The sequence below is a fragment of the Nicotiana tabacum genome, chromosome 18 (genome assembly GCF_000715075.1).
Source record: "Nicotiana tabacum cultivar K326 chromosome 18, ASM71507v2, whole genome shotgun sequence".
NCBI lineage: Eukaryota > Viridiplantae > Streptophyta > Magnoliopsida > Solanales > Solanaceae > Nicotiana > Nicotiana tabacum.
The window spans coordinates 21,036,699-21,050,998 of NC_134097.1; positions in this window are offsets into that span (position 1 = coordinate 21,036,699).

Here is a 14,300-nt window from a genome sequence, read left to right on the forward strand (position 1 = left end):
GTTTTAATCCCTGAATCGAGGAGAATATGACTCTGTTTATTATTCTGCGAACCAGAAATCCTGAGTAAGGAATTCTGTTAATCCGGAAGAAGGTGTTAGGCATTTCCGAATTCCGTGGTTCTAGCATGGTCGCTCAACTGTTTTTATTATTGGCTTAATTATCTTGATTTTATTAAATACGTTTTTGTTACATGATTTTACTACCGCTTTTACTTATTGTTTACAATTATATAAACGAATTACGCGTACGTATATTCGTATTATATTCCTTTCATAATTACGGGGATCATGTCACGCATACGTGTACACAAAATAATTGATCATCTTATTACAAATTCATATGTTAATGATTTTAAAATAGAATTAAGAACGTCACCACCCTTTATATTTAAACAGTGAACTGCACATCCCGGGTTATATGAAATTATTTTAACATTTTTGGAGAAATCTTTTTTATTAAATATTCGTTCGAAATTGCACGTACGCATAATCCGAATTTGCTTTTAAAAATATAATCAGGGTACGCAAACGCATCCCTAATTGCGCAAAATATCTGTAATAATGTTATGGATCTTTCACAAATTGTTTATTATATCTACACCTTTTTATATGAAAATCCTGAGAAATTCTCATTTAAGGGATGCCTTTAAATTCTTTAAAAAAAATCACAATTTATTAAATGTTGCCCGTCGATTATAATTTCCGAGTATAAATTATATTCATCCACACTATTCTGATTCAAAGAAAAGAATAAAAATATGATTAATACTGTTTTTAGCAAATACAACATATATATATATATATATGCCAAAGAATGAATTGTATATGAAACTAACAAGAATGATTTATGAAGGGAAGAAATATTTTTTGAAGAATTTTTATTATTTTTTATTTAGTGCAAATTCTATTTTTACTTACCATTGATATAAAGTATTGCAATTTATGCTTGTACACCTCATTTCATTCTCATATACTTGCTTTTAATCTAATAGGCCTAATTGTTTGGTTAATTTATTTATGAGGGTAAATAGGCATCAAGTTGATAAGAAAGGAATTATTATACAAGCCGATTCAATAAAATTGCTTTACATGCAACCTAACTGTATGTCGTAAACATCGCAACAAGCTATATCATATCACCTTTCGCTAATGGTTATACACACATCTATTATCTTATACATGAAAAACACCACCAACACCATTTTAACCTTATTTAACAATAGATGTTACTAGTGTAGTTTTCTTGATATTTCTACATTACTCTTTACTTAGCTAACAACACAAAAAAAAAAATAATGACCAACATTCATGCCCTATTCCCTACCTTGACAATTCAATCATATACTTTAATGAAATTCTAGAATAGATAATATTATTACAACACTTATATGAATTTCAAAAGAGAATGATCAACTGAATATTAACATGTCAAGCATACTACTATATTAAACGACATGAAACAAAACTGAAATTTATAATAACAAACTTAGATAAATGGAAAAATAGAATTGCAATTCAAGCTTCATCGATTTGTCATGTTGAATCTCTTTCCAACATAGAATTTAAAAGATAAGTACCTGGAAATGAAGGTAGAAGAAGTAAATTTCAGCAGTTGCAGCAGCAATAAAATCAACAAAATACCAGTATCTCCACAGATTTGAGCAATAATACAGAACCCGAGAAACCCAGATTCACAAGAGCAAAGCTTCTTAAAGAATTTCAGATTTTAAAACCAAATAGTATCAATACACAGATCCGGACAGATTCCAAAAAGAAAAAAACAAGGTTTCGGATTTTTCTTTTCTTTTCTATTCTCTGTTTCAGCTTCACTGTGTGTGTGTTCCTTTTTTGTTTCTTTTTTTCTTTTCAAATTTCTGTTTCTGATTCTATTTCTATCTCTTTCTTTCTTTCTGTTTTTCTCAAATGTATCTCTCTGAAAACTGATCTTTCTCCTCCTCTAAAATCTGTTTTATTCTCTTAAAATCAGATCTTTTCTCTTAATTTCCTTCTGATTTTTCCTTTCTTCAGTTTTAAAATCTGTCCTCCAGGTCAGATTTTTTTCTTTCTCTCTTTCCTTTCTGTCTGAAAGCTCTCCTCAAGTCAGTCCCAATCCCCCTCTTTTATACAGGTCTGCCCCATCTTTTTTTAAGTGTTGCCTGGACCCTTTTCTCTTTTTAAAAATCAGAAAGTTCCATTAAAAACTGCTTTTGAATACTTTAAATGATCTTATCCTGATTTTAAGCAGCCCCATTACCCTTTGTTCCCCATTATTATCTTAAACTATAACCACTAACATTCCACTTTCAGCTCACTATATTATCAGATTACCTTCACTGTTTTACCCCAGATATGCCCCAGAAATCCTACTGTAATTACTGTTATTACTGCCCTAAATTCAGAATCTAACAATACATATTTTAAAATCTGTTTGAGCAGCTATGACCAATCCTAGGATTAACCTCCTGATACAATTGTATTTAACCAACTTTTGTAAACTTGAATTCAAAACTAACATCACAACAATATTATACTGAATTCAGCCTAATAATTCAACTGCATTTCAACATTGGATTAAAATCAAACAAACAAAGGAGTATTGTCAATATACTGACAATGCCCTGTTCAGAAAACAATATATACACAACATTCATTTGAACTTACTGATTTGCAAACAAACATGATTTAATTGACGATATTAATCAGTTGACTATTTACAACATTTGTCAATAATCAGTCTAAAAAAAATAGAAACAGACTGTTTCAATCAGCATTTTCAGAAACAGGATTTATAACACAACTAATCGACGAACTTAATCGAGTCGATTACACATATTATAAACAATCATAAACAAACAGAAACAATTATAATTCTGATCAAATAGACGAGTATGAGACAGTATAACAGAATTGACTAGAAAATTATGAAAAATTAAACAGACTAATGAAACAAACATAGAATACATGTAGAATACACATAAGAAACAGAAAAATTACCTCTGAACCTTCAAATTCAATTCAGACTAGAACTCCATTTGGATTCGGACTTTTTGTTTGAAATTAAACAGACCTTAGTCGAAGTATTTTCACCTGAAAATACTTTGACTAAGGTCGATTAAACCTCAATCTTCTATTTAATTTGGGCAGAATCCAAAAATTGGTGTTTCTAGGGTTCTTGAAGGTTCGATTTCGGACTTAACCATTTCTGGTCAGATTCGAGGGGAACCAACAATGACACAAGGGTGAGGGAAACCTAGGGGTGATTTGGTGTTAGTTTAGAACAAATCTGGGTAAGTTCTTGTTTGGTTCGAACCTTCAAAAGAAGATTCGAAGAGTTCTGAGGGGATTCGAACCAAACAAACAATAGATCCATACCTAGGGTGGTTAGGGGAAGCTATGGTGTCGATTTGGGGCTGTTTGGTTTAGATCTGAGTTTGGCTCGAATCTTCAAATGAAGATTCGAGAACCTTCAGGAAGATTCGAGCCAAGAGGCTAACATATTCGGATAGAGGGTGTTCAGGGGGTTCTGGGGTGTTAAGGTGGTGACCGGCGGCGTTGATGCCGCCGGGTTTCAGGCGGTGGGATGTTAGGGCGGCTAGGGTTAGGGGTGGGTTTGAGGAAGATGATGATGAACAGTGGAGAGGGGGTGTTAAGTTAGGGGCCGGGATAGGGGTTTGGGCTTTATATAGGGGTGGGGTGGATTGATCTCATCCGTTGGATCAATTAAGATGCACGGTTGAGATCAATCCACTTAACCAAACGTTGTCGTTTGTTGAAGTTCGGGGTCACGGGTTGAACCGGGTATCGGATCGGGTAATGATTACGGGTTAGGTTCGTGGGATCTCAGCCGTTGGTTGGCTTTGATCCAACGGTCACTGATAAACTACGACCAAACGCTGTCGTTTTGACTCGTTTGAATAAGACCGGATCTGGGCTGTTTGGATTGGGCTGTGGGGGGGGGGGTTCCACCGTCAAACCCCCGTACGCAGGTTCGAGTTTCATTTTACAACTTGTATTTTTATTTTCTAATTTTATTATTAATCATTAAAATCTTAATTAAAATTATAAAAACAAAAATTACCCTTCTAAAGATATTAATTACCTTTTAACAATTGTTTAACACACAGACCAAACATTAATCACACAGTGAAATATTAAAACTAGAACAGACACATATTTTTGTGATTTTATTTTTTGAATCAATTATTAAATGCATAATTAAATCCTAGATATGCATGCAACATATATTTTTATTTTTATTTTCATTTTGTTATGACAAAGTAAACATTTACGGATATAAGACAAATATTTAACAAACACCACGCAAATTCAAAAATTGCACAGTAAAAGAAATTTATTTTATTTTTGATTTATTTTGGAATAGTTTTCGTAAGGCAAAAATCACGTGCTCACAACTTGTATGAATTTACTTGGAATTAAATGCGCATTCATGTGTTTTCTTGATATTAATTGATATTTGTGGATCGGGTCAATCGCCTCGGTAGAAATAGATGCATCTATAGTTCGCGCAATTCGACTCTCTAGCGGTGCACAATTTATTTTCTGTTGGATCGAGCCGTCGACCTCGGCATAGTGTGCGCATGATATCTATGTAAAATCTTATCCATGACTTGATCGGATAAATATTTGAAATGTAAATGGCTAATTGTAAAATTGTTAAGAACATGACATATTACCTCTTGCTACAAACTGTTGATTATTTGTGATTTTCATGCTTAGTGTAACACTTCACTGTATTATTTGACCTTAATAAGTATCAAATTGACCTCTTGTCTCTACTTCTTCGAGATTAGACGGGATACTTATGGGGTACATATTGTTTATGTACTCATACTACACTTCTGTACTTAATTGTAAAGGATCTGAGGCAGGTATATCTGGCTATCAAACTGGTGCACGCCTCTGATTCATAGACCGATACTTCCACAGTGAGTTTCTCCCTTCCGATGTCGTTCAGCAGATTGATGGGGTCTTTCTTTACTTTTGTTGTCTATTCTATCCCAGACAGTAGGATAGTATTATTCTTTTGTACATTCTACTAGTTGCCCACTACTTATGACACCAGGTCTTGGCACACACATTAGTAGACAATTCTTTTGGGTTGTATAATTATTATTAAATATTGCTTATCATCACCTATTTTAATTGCAAATTAAGAAATGTTGTAACCGATTTGGGTAAGTAAAATAAGAATTTACTAATACTTCCGCGTTGGCTTGCCTGACAACGGTGTTGGCCGCCATCATGACCCTTAGTAGATTTTGGGTCGTGACATAAACTTCAGCATGAAGTTTTAGAATGCATTAATTGTATAGTATACATGAGTAAACATAAAAAAACACACAATTAAAGTAGTAATTATTTTGTGTTGGGGTATGTGTTAGTGTAATAATTACATTCCTATCACATTCATGCACTCTTTTCATTAGACGTTTAAAATTCCTCTATGCCTTTTCATATACCATGCAGATATTTTTTCTCTATGCCTTGTGAGTTTATTCACTCAAACACGTATATTTTAGCAGATAAAATATAAAAGGGAGAAAAATGGATGCTGTCATCAGGCAAATAGTTGACGAAATTAAGCAAGACATCATAGAGGTGTTTTTGCTGAAGCTGGATGAGCTGATAGACAAGTACAACAGGAAGCTGGAAGAAATTAACAACAAGCTTGATAGGCTTGAGATGCTGGCAAAATTTGATAGTCTTGGTGATGAAGACGCTCGTCCATCTGACAATTACGACGACGATGACGATATGGACGATTAGTTTTTTTTTGGATAATCTTTTTAGTTAAAGGGTTATTATGTTATTTCCCTTTTATGTAATTTTAATTTATCTTTGTTATTATGTTATTTCCCTTTTATGTAATTTTAATTTATCTTTTATTTTATTAAATGAAAAATTATGTTTTGTTTTAATATTTTTGTGCATTTTTTTTAATATTAATTCTATTTAAACTAGGAAAATAACAGAGGAAATGAACTAAATAACTTCACCAGGAATTAACAAAAACTCATCCGAAAATTACATATTGAAGGACAAAATATTAAGCATGTATTAGCAAATGAACTAAAAAACTTCAGCATACTAAAAATGTTTTACATATTCCAAAAAACTTAAGCATTTTTTGGTATGAAGTTTTACCAAAAAATCATAACAAAATTACATAGTGCAGGAGGAAAACTTCAGCTTGTTTTCCTGAAGTTTTTAAAAATGAACTAAACAACTTCGGCATCTTATGCTGAAGTGTTTGAAAAAGCTTTACGACAAAACAGTTGAATCCAGAATAAAAACTCCAACTTATTTAGTCCTGAAGTTTTTACATATGAACTAAAAAACTTCAGCTTGATTACACTGCAAGACAAATACTTCAGCATTTTTGAAAATAAACAAAATTATGTAAAAACTCAGCTTATTTAGCAAATAAAACAAAAACTTCAGCATGTTATGCTGTGAAAAACCTCAGAATATTTGAATTTTTAGATTTGACGTTAAATTAGCTTTAACGTGAAGAATCTTTTGCTTCACTTTAGAATTCAACATGAAACAGATTCAGAATGCAAATTCATTCATCAATGAAATCTATCAGTGAAAAGTTCATGTTTCATCCGTCAAACAACTTCATGCAAATAATTATAAAAAAATATATTATGAAATCAATCAGTTTCAAAAACTATTTTGAATTCTAAAGATGAATTAGAATACTTATAATGTATTTTGTAATTTTGAATTTGGAATTTGAATCTGGTTCAAATTTCTGGTTTGCGAGAGGAGATCTGAGGAGAGACAGAGTGATGGAGGAGAACCGTAAATTGATTTATGCGTGATGCATCTTTTATGTTTTGTCAGGGATATAATGGTCATATTATTACGGATTTTTTGTTAGCTGGCTACCAAATAAATAATTTTTAAAAATAGGGTACAAGTTAAAAGGTGGCATAAATATAGGGTATGGCTGCAAATCGGCTTCAAAGCAAACCACTTTTTCATGATTAGTAATATTAGTTACAATTTAAATAAAGAAAATGATCTTATAAAAGTTTTTTCTATTTTATTTATACTAGTTTTAGGTTACGCTCTTTGTGCGTGTATTCATATCAATAAATACATAACTTTTAAAAAATTACGTAAATATTATTAGATAATTTATTTGAGTTATATAAAACTATAAAATAAAAGTTAAAAATATTGAAAATGATAAACGTTATTTCCATTTATCTAGCGCAATAAATAAAGATGCCATATGCTACAAAAGTTTTCAGATGACTTGTTTGTGATTTAAAAGGACTTATATCAGAATTTTAAAATAAAAAATTTATTTATTTGGTCTTTTAGAAATTTAGGATGCAAAATTGGCACAATGCCTCTTAAAAATTGATTGTGACAATGTAAAATTTAAAGAATAACTCATTTTGAATAACATTTTACAATAAATAACTTAATATTAAAAAAATAGCGAAACATTATCACATGTTAGACTGAATACAAGAAATCAAAAAATAAATAATAAGTCATTTCTAATATATTTTGTAATCTACTATTTCATCATTGTTGCTTCAAGTTCGCATTGTTATTTTGGCTTTTAATTGTCACGACCCAAAACCGACCCGGTTATGATGGCACCTATCGTGAAACTAGGCCAGCCGACACAACTCCCTAATCAACCATTTTCCAATAAAAGTTATTTTTATACCATTTATAAACCAATAATCTCATAATGAAAATTTAAAAGAAAAGTGCGGAATAATTACACAAGCCCGACATCGGGGTGTCACTAGTCATGAGCATCTACCACGGTCTGAATACAACAAGAGTCTAAAAATATACTAAATACAGTAATGAAAATGAGGGGAACGAAAGTAATGCTGTGAACGTCGTGCAGCCACCTTGCTAACTCCGATGACTCCGCCTCTGAGCAATCAACACCCGCTACCGAGTTCCGAAATACCTGAATCTGCACACGAGGTGCAGAAAGTAATGTGAGTACTCCAACCCAGTAAGTAATAAGAGTAAATAAAGACTGAGCAGTAGGAAATGATGAATCCACATTTATGATAAACTCAATAAGCACAATAGGCTTTCAAATCAGAATACGAGTCAATTGTCTCATTTAAAATCCAGCTTTTGGTAAAAATTATTTAAAAATGCTTTCCAACAGTTTCAGTAGGGGTTCAATACCATTTATAATAAAAGAGATGAAAATCATAATAGGCCCCTCGGGCAAAACATAGTTCGTATACAGCCCCCCCTCCCTCGGGCAAAACAGAAATTTATACCCATTTCATAACTTAAAAACTTCAGTTTGAATGAAAGTTGTTTAAAGAATTTGTTCAACATTTTCAATGGAGGCTTGGTCTAAAGATGAGTGAAAGCAGTAATGTCAACATATTCGATAGAAACTCACTTTAAGGAGGAGTGAAAAACAGTAAGCTCATAAATAGGCCCCTCAGGCAAAGCATCACCCATGTACATGTATATCTATAGCTCCTCGGTCAAGCCTCTCAGTCACTCGAGACTCAACTCTCATCAATCAGCGTTCACACTCAACACTCACACTCAATAAGTACCATATAGTAATTGTTGCGGCGTGCAACCCGATTCATATATCGTTGCAGCGTGCAGCCCGATCCATATATATAGTCGATTGCGCTCACTAGGGTTGTGCAAACACCGGAGGAGCTCCTACAGCCCAAGCGCTATATCGCTGTGGCGTGAAGCCCGATCCATACATATATATATATATATATTGTTGCGGCGTACAGCCCGATCCATAGATATATAATCCTCACAACCAGGCCCTCGGCCTCTATCAGTCATTAACCTCACAATCAGACCCTCGGTCTATCTCAGTCATCAACCTCACAATTAGATCCTCGGTCTATCTCAGTCATCAACCTTACGATCACTCGGACCATCAGTAAAACAAGGAACTCGGTCCAAATAGTTTTCACATTTTAAGAATTTAGTGATAAAAGGATCAAAAAACCACGACCTACACCTGTAGGCTTTTAACTTTACTAACTTGTAATCTTACTTATTACAAGCCACTTTACAATACTTCCTATTGCAAAGGATTTACTCAACTAACTTGTGGTACCTTTACCACAAGCTACTTTGGGACTATCCTAGTTACAAAGTCTTTTCCTAACTCGTGGAGCTATTACCACAAGCCACTTTGTAATTCTATAATTACAAAGACTTTTCTTTTTAACAAAATCTAGTCACAACCTAAACTCAGCGAGTTTAAGGATTTACAAGAGGATTCCTAATTAGTATGCTTCTAAGTAAGCGATCTAGGAGATATAGTAAGTACAATAACAAGGTTACAACTCAACTAAGATAGCAACAATCAATATTTTAGGAACTGGTCCGTAGTGGTGTTCAATCTTGTTCTTCAAGCTTGAGAGGATGATTTTTCTATTTTTGCAAAAGGCTTGAATGAGAAAACAGAAACCTTCCAGTGATCTCTTTGTATAAGGCTTCATCGGGTACATCTTGATCATATCACTTGAAGTGATGTGAGTGCTTTGTTTGGTTAGAGAGTGAGTGGGCTGACAGTATATTGCAGTGCGGCAGAAATAGTGCCGTCATTCACTTCAGTTCCAACTGTGTCCAAATGACTCTGTACTGCTACATAGGAACCACAGGAGCATCAGGTCCTTGTTTGGTTCCTAGCTCCTGAATCTGTAGCAGTTCATCCTTAGCTGGGATCCGTTCCAGTTTGCAGCAATCCAAGTAGGTTAGGTGCCCTATCTGGTTCTTATCAGTAAGTTTGTTAGATTATCAAAACATAAGGTAAGAGTATTTAAGATCTATCAATTTTCCCCTTTTTGATGATGACAAACTTAAACAGTTATAAGTTCAGAATTAAGGCAGCAGAGAGCAGTGTCAAAGAGTTCCCCCTGAGACAATGCCTTAATCTTTCAATTTTTCAATTCATATATAAGAACTAGTTCCCCAATGTGGTTCCCCCTTAGTCCGATACTTTTCCCTCTTTTTGGCATCATTAAAAAGAATAAAAGCACAAAGAAGTCCAGCCAAGCTAACTCATGCCACATATATGCACACTAGCATGAGGAAAAATAGAACACAAAAAGAGTACTAGATAAAATAAAAGAGGATTTATATTAATAATTTTTTTTAAATATGCATCTTCCTTTGAAAAAGGAAGAGGCAGCATTTGGACTTGATCACGGGAGCAGTAGTAGTAGTACATCTCAACCACAAAAAAACAACAAAAACATTCACCAACCATCAACAAGGAAACAAAAAGGAATAGGAACATATCCAAATAACTGGTCACTGAGGGGAAACTTAGGGGGCACTAAAAGGAAAAGTCTTGGAAGCTGCAGCAAGTGTTTGGAGAACAAGGTCTATTCGGGCTTTTCCCGACTTTTGCTCGTTGAGCAGTTCAGCCCTCAGGTTCTCAACTTGTGCCCTGAGGTTAGCATTTTCTTGGGTCAAACGGATCAGCTCATCATTCGAAATGGGAACCGCTCGGGCTTGCTGGCCTTCCAGGATAGCATTCCTGGCCTTCAATCGAGGTATTTCCTCAACTACACTGTTTTGGGAATTGATGAGCTGAGACACAGTTGAAGTGCTTTCTACACCCCCATATTTCTCAATACACTCGCACTCTTCCAAGGTTGTTTGTGAGAATGTATGCTTACGGGTCCCTACTTTACCTGTTCCCAGTGGAACCTCAAAGTATTTGAACACTTGTGTGAGCAAGAATCGATAGGGAAGCCCGTGATTGCCATCCTTGAAATCAACCACTTTCTTCATGTGCTCAATCATTATGGCAGGCAAACTCACAGGGTTGAAATAGTCCAATTGCTCCATTAAGAATAGATCAGATTTGGAAGTGACAGATCGCCTTTCTGCTCGAGGTAACAGAACTTTGTTAACCAGCTCAAACAACAACTAGTAGACAGAAATTAGTGCTTTCTTATGGACCTGATCCCCCTTCTGATTAGAATTATCTTTCACGACTGCATTGCGGAAGTTGTATTAACAGACATCTCGTATACCAGACACCCCAACTGTAGGAACCTGTAGAATTTCCCCAAGCAATTTCACGTCAAAGAGAATATCCACCCCAGTGACTAAGGCACACACATGGTCAGCATCAACTGGAAAGAGACTCGCGAAGAAACTCTTGACCTCCTCCTCATACACTTTAGGAGCGTCAATGTAGAATAGATGCATCCATTGCTAAACCTCTACCATTTCTAGAAGTTAACGCATTCCTGCCATCTCAGAGATTGTTGGGTCAAACATACGACCCAGCAAAACCTTTTGATGCCTTAGTCGCTCAAAGCCAAGACAGACGTCACTTCTGGCTTTCTTCCCAAAACTGGGTTCTTCAACTGTTTCAAACTTGCATTTCCTATGCTTTTCTCCACTAACTTTACCTTTCCCCTTTGACTTGACAAGAATATCTTCATCACTCACTCCCTCCTTTGTCTTGGACTTGGAAGTAGATCCTTTTTCCATGGAAACAGACTCAGCCTTTTTCGAGGACCACCTTACAAGGGAACTAGGTTCCTCAGGAGTTCCTTCCTCCACCACAACTACTGGGATAACTTCATCACTCACAGGGACACCATTCTTTACCAACTTTCTCCTTTTCTTCTTACTACTTTTCTTGTATTTTTAGAGTGCATAATCGTAGGCTACTTTGACTTGAAGCCTGGTAGTAGGCCGTTTACTTTCAGACTCATGGGTGGTGACAACCCTGCGCTTACTTATGAATGCATCTAGGGCCACGTTGTCCAGGTCTTCTTCATCACTAGATTGCATTTTTGGTGCTTAAATTTTCAGGGGCACATCATCGGACACAGGTACAGCACCATCCTGGGGATGAGAGACCTGACCTGGGTCCTCCGGAGAGGGATCAGGTTCTTCATATGATACCCTAGTAGTGTATACTGCTGCATCCCATTCAATAACCAGAAAGGCCCCTTCTACCCACACGCTTTATGACTCTTTTCTCTGAGAAATAACTTCATGCAATATTTCATCCGCAGATACGACAAACACAGTCTTTTCTTCTTTAACAGGTGCTTCCACAACTATGGAGTCAATGACAACGATGGCGGAGCCTTTTGTGAAGTCAGTATTTTCACCTTGTTTTCCATTTAGGGCTTGACTAGTGTGGGCAGCAGACGACAGAGAGGACGGGAAGAGGTTGGGAAACTAGGGAAGGTGTGATTGTAGCAGTAGGAGTGATAGAGGGTGACACAGACTCAGTGAAAGAGAGAGGTTCCATAGATGGGTCGGAAGTTTTCTCAGCCATTGGAAGAGGTGGTATGATGATCCTTCCTTTTAGGTGAATCTAGAATAGGTCTTATGGTTAGGAAAGGTAGAAGAGAGGGGTTTTTAAAATGGAGAGGATAATTATGAAGGGAGAAGAATAGCCACCGGTTTTGAAATGGCAGTTGGGCGTGGAGAATTGTGACATTTCAGAGTGAGATGTAACATTTTGAATTGAAAGGATGTGACAGTCAGATCTGAAAAGTTGATGACATGGCAGTTGTATTTTGTGTCTTTTAAGACGTGTGTTAAAGGATGTACAGAACTACTAACCTTTAGTACAAGAACCTGGTTCTTTGAAAAACATTTTCTTTAAGCCCCTTTATTGAAAAGGATTAATCCTCTTTTATCAGTCATGTACTACATCTACTGCTTCTATGCTCATCATGTGTGTTTACCTACAACGGTATTAAAGTGAGTTAGACAGGGCCAGAAATCACTTTGAACCTATTATTTCTTAATAACTTGAGCCAACTCAAAAAGGAATCAGGTTCTTAATTTGGCCTCAATAGTCCCAACTTTACTCTGTTTCTTTCATACTGTTCCCTACTTAGGGCCTTGGTAAAAATGTCTGCAATTTGATCTTCGGTGCTGCAGAACTTCATGCATATCAACCCTTTCTCCACATTATCTCTTAGAAAATGATGCCTCACATCAATATGTTTGGTCCTTTTATGTTGAACTGGATTCTTTGCCATGTTGAGTGCACTGGTATTGTCACATAGAAGGGGCACACTCTCAATGAGAACTCCAAAATCCTCTAGTTATTGCTTGATCCACAGAAGTTGAGCACAGCAGGATGCTGCAGCTACATATTCAGCTTCAGTTGTTGAAAGAGCCACTGAATTTTGCTTCCTTGTACCCCAAGAGATAAGACATGATCCTAAGAAGTGAGCCATCCCAGAAGTGCTTTTTTTGTCCACAAGATAACCTGCATAGTCTGCATCAGCATACCCAATTAGATTAAAATTGTCACCTGATGGATAGTATAGTACCAGGTCCTGCGTGCCTTTGAGATATCTCAGTATTCTTTTGGCAGCCTTCAAGTGAGATTCATTGGGATTTGATTGAAACCTCGCACATAGCCCCACGCTGAAAAAAATATCATGTTGATTGGCAGTGAGATAGAGAAGAGACCCAATGATGCCTCTATACATTGTTTGATTCACATGAGATCCAGTTTCATTCATGTCCAGTCGAGTGGTAGTTGCAATGGGAGTGTCTATCACCTTTGATGCTTCCATGTCGAACCTCTTCAAAAGTTCCCCATGGAGGTACCTTTTGGGGACTGTTTTACTTGAAGACCCAAGAAGAAGTTTAATTCCCCCATCATGCTCATTTCAAATTCACTTCCCATAAGTTTTGCAAATTCTTCACACAGAGAGTCAGTTGTTGCTCCAAAAATGATATCATCAACATAGACCTGAACAATGAGCAGGTTCCTTCCTCGTTTCTTTAAGAAAAAAGTGTTGTCAATTTTCCCTCTCTTAAAGCCATTTCTAAGAGAAATTTTGACAATCTTTCATACCATGATCAAGGAGCCTACTTTAGCCCATACAAGGCTTTGTCCAATTTGAACACATATTCAGGGTGCTCATGACATTCAAACCTAAGGGGGTTGCTTCACAGAGACTTCTTCCTTAAGTAGTCCATTGAAGAATGCACTTTTGACATCCATTTGGAACAAAGTGAATTCCATATGAGAAGCAAAGGCGATCAGAATTCTGATGGCTTCCATGCGAGCCACTGGAGCAAAAGTTTCATCATAGTCAATCCCTTCCTCCTGATTGTAACCTTGAACTACTAGTCTGGCCTTATTTCTTGTGGTAATTCCATGCTCATCGAGCTTATTTCTGAATACCCACCTGGTTCCTATAATGGTTCTATCTGGGGGTCTGGGTACCAGGTGCCAAATACTATTTCTCTCAAACTGATGCAGCTCGTCTTGCATGGCTGTAATCCAA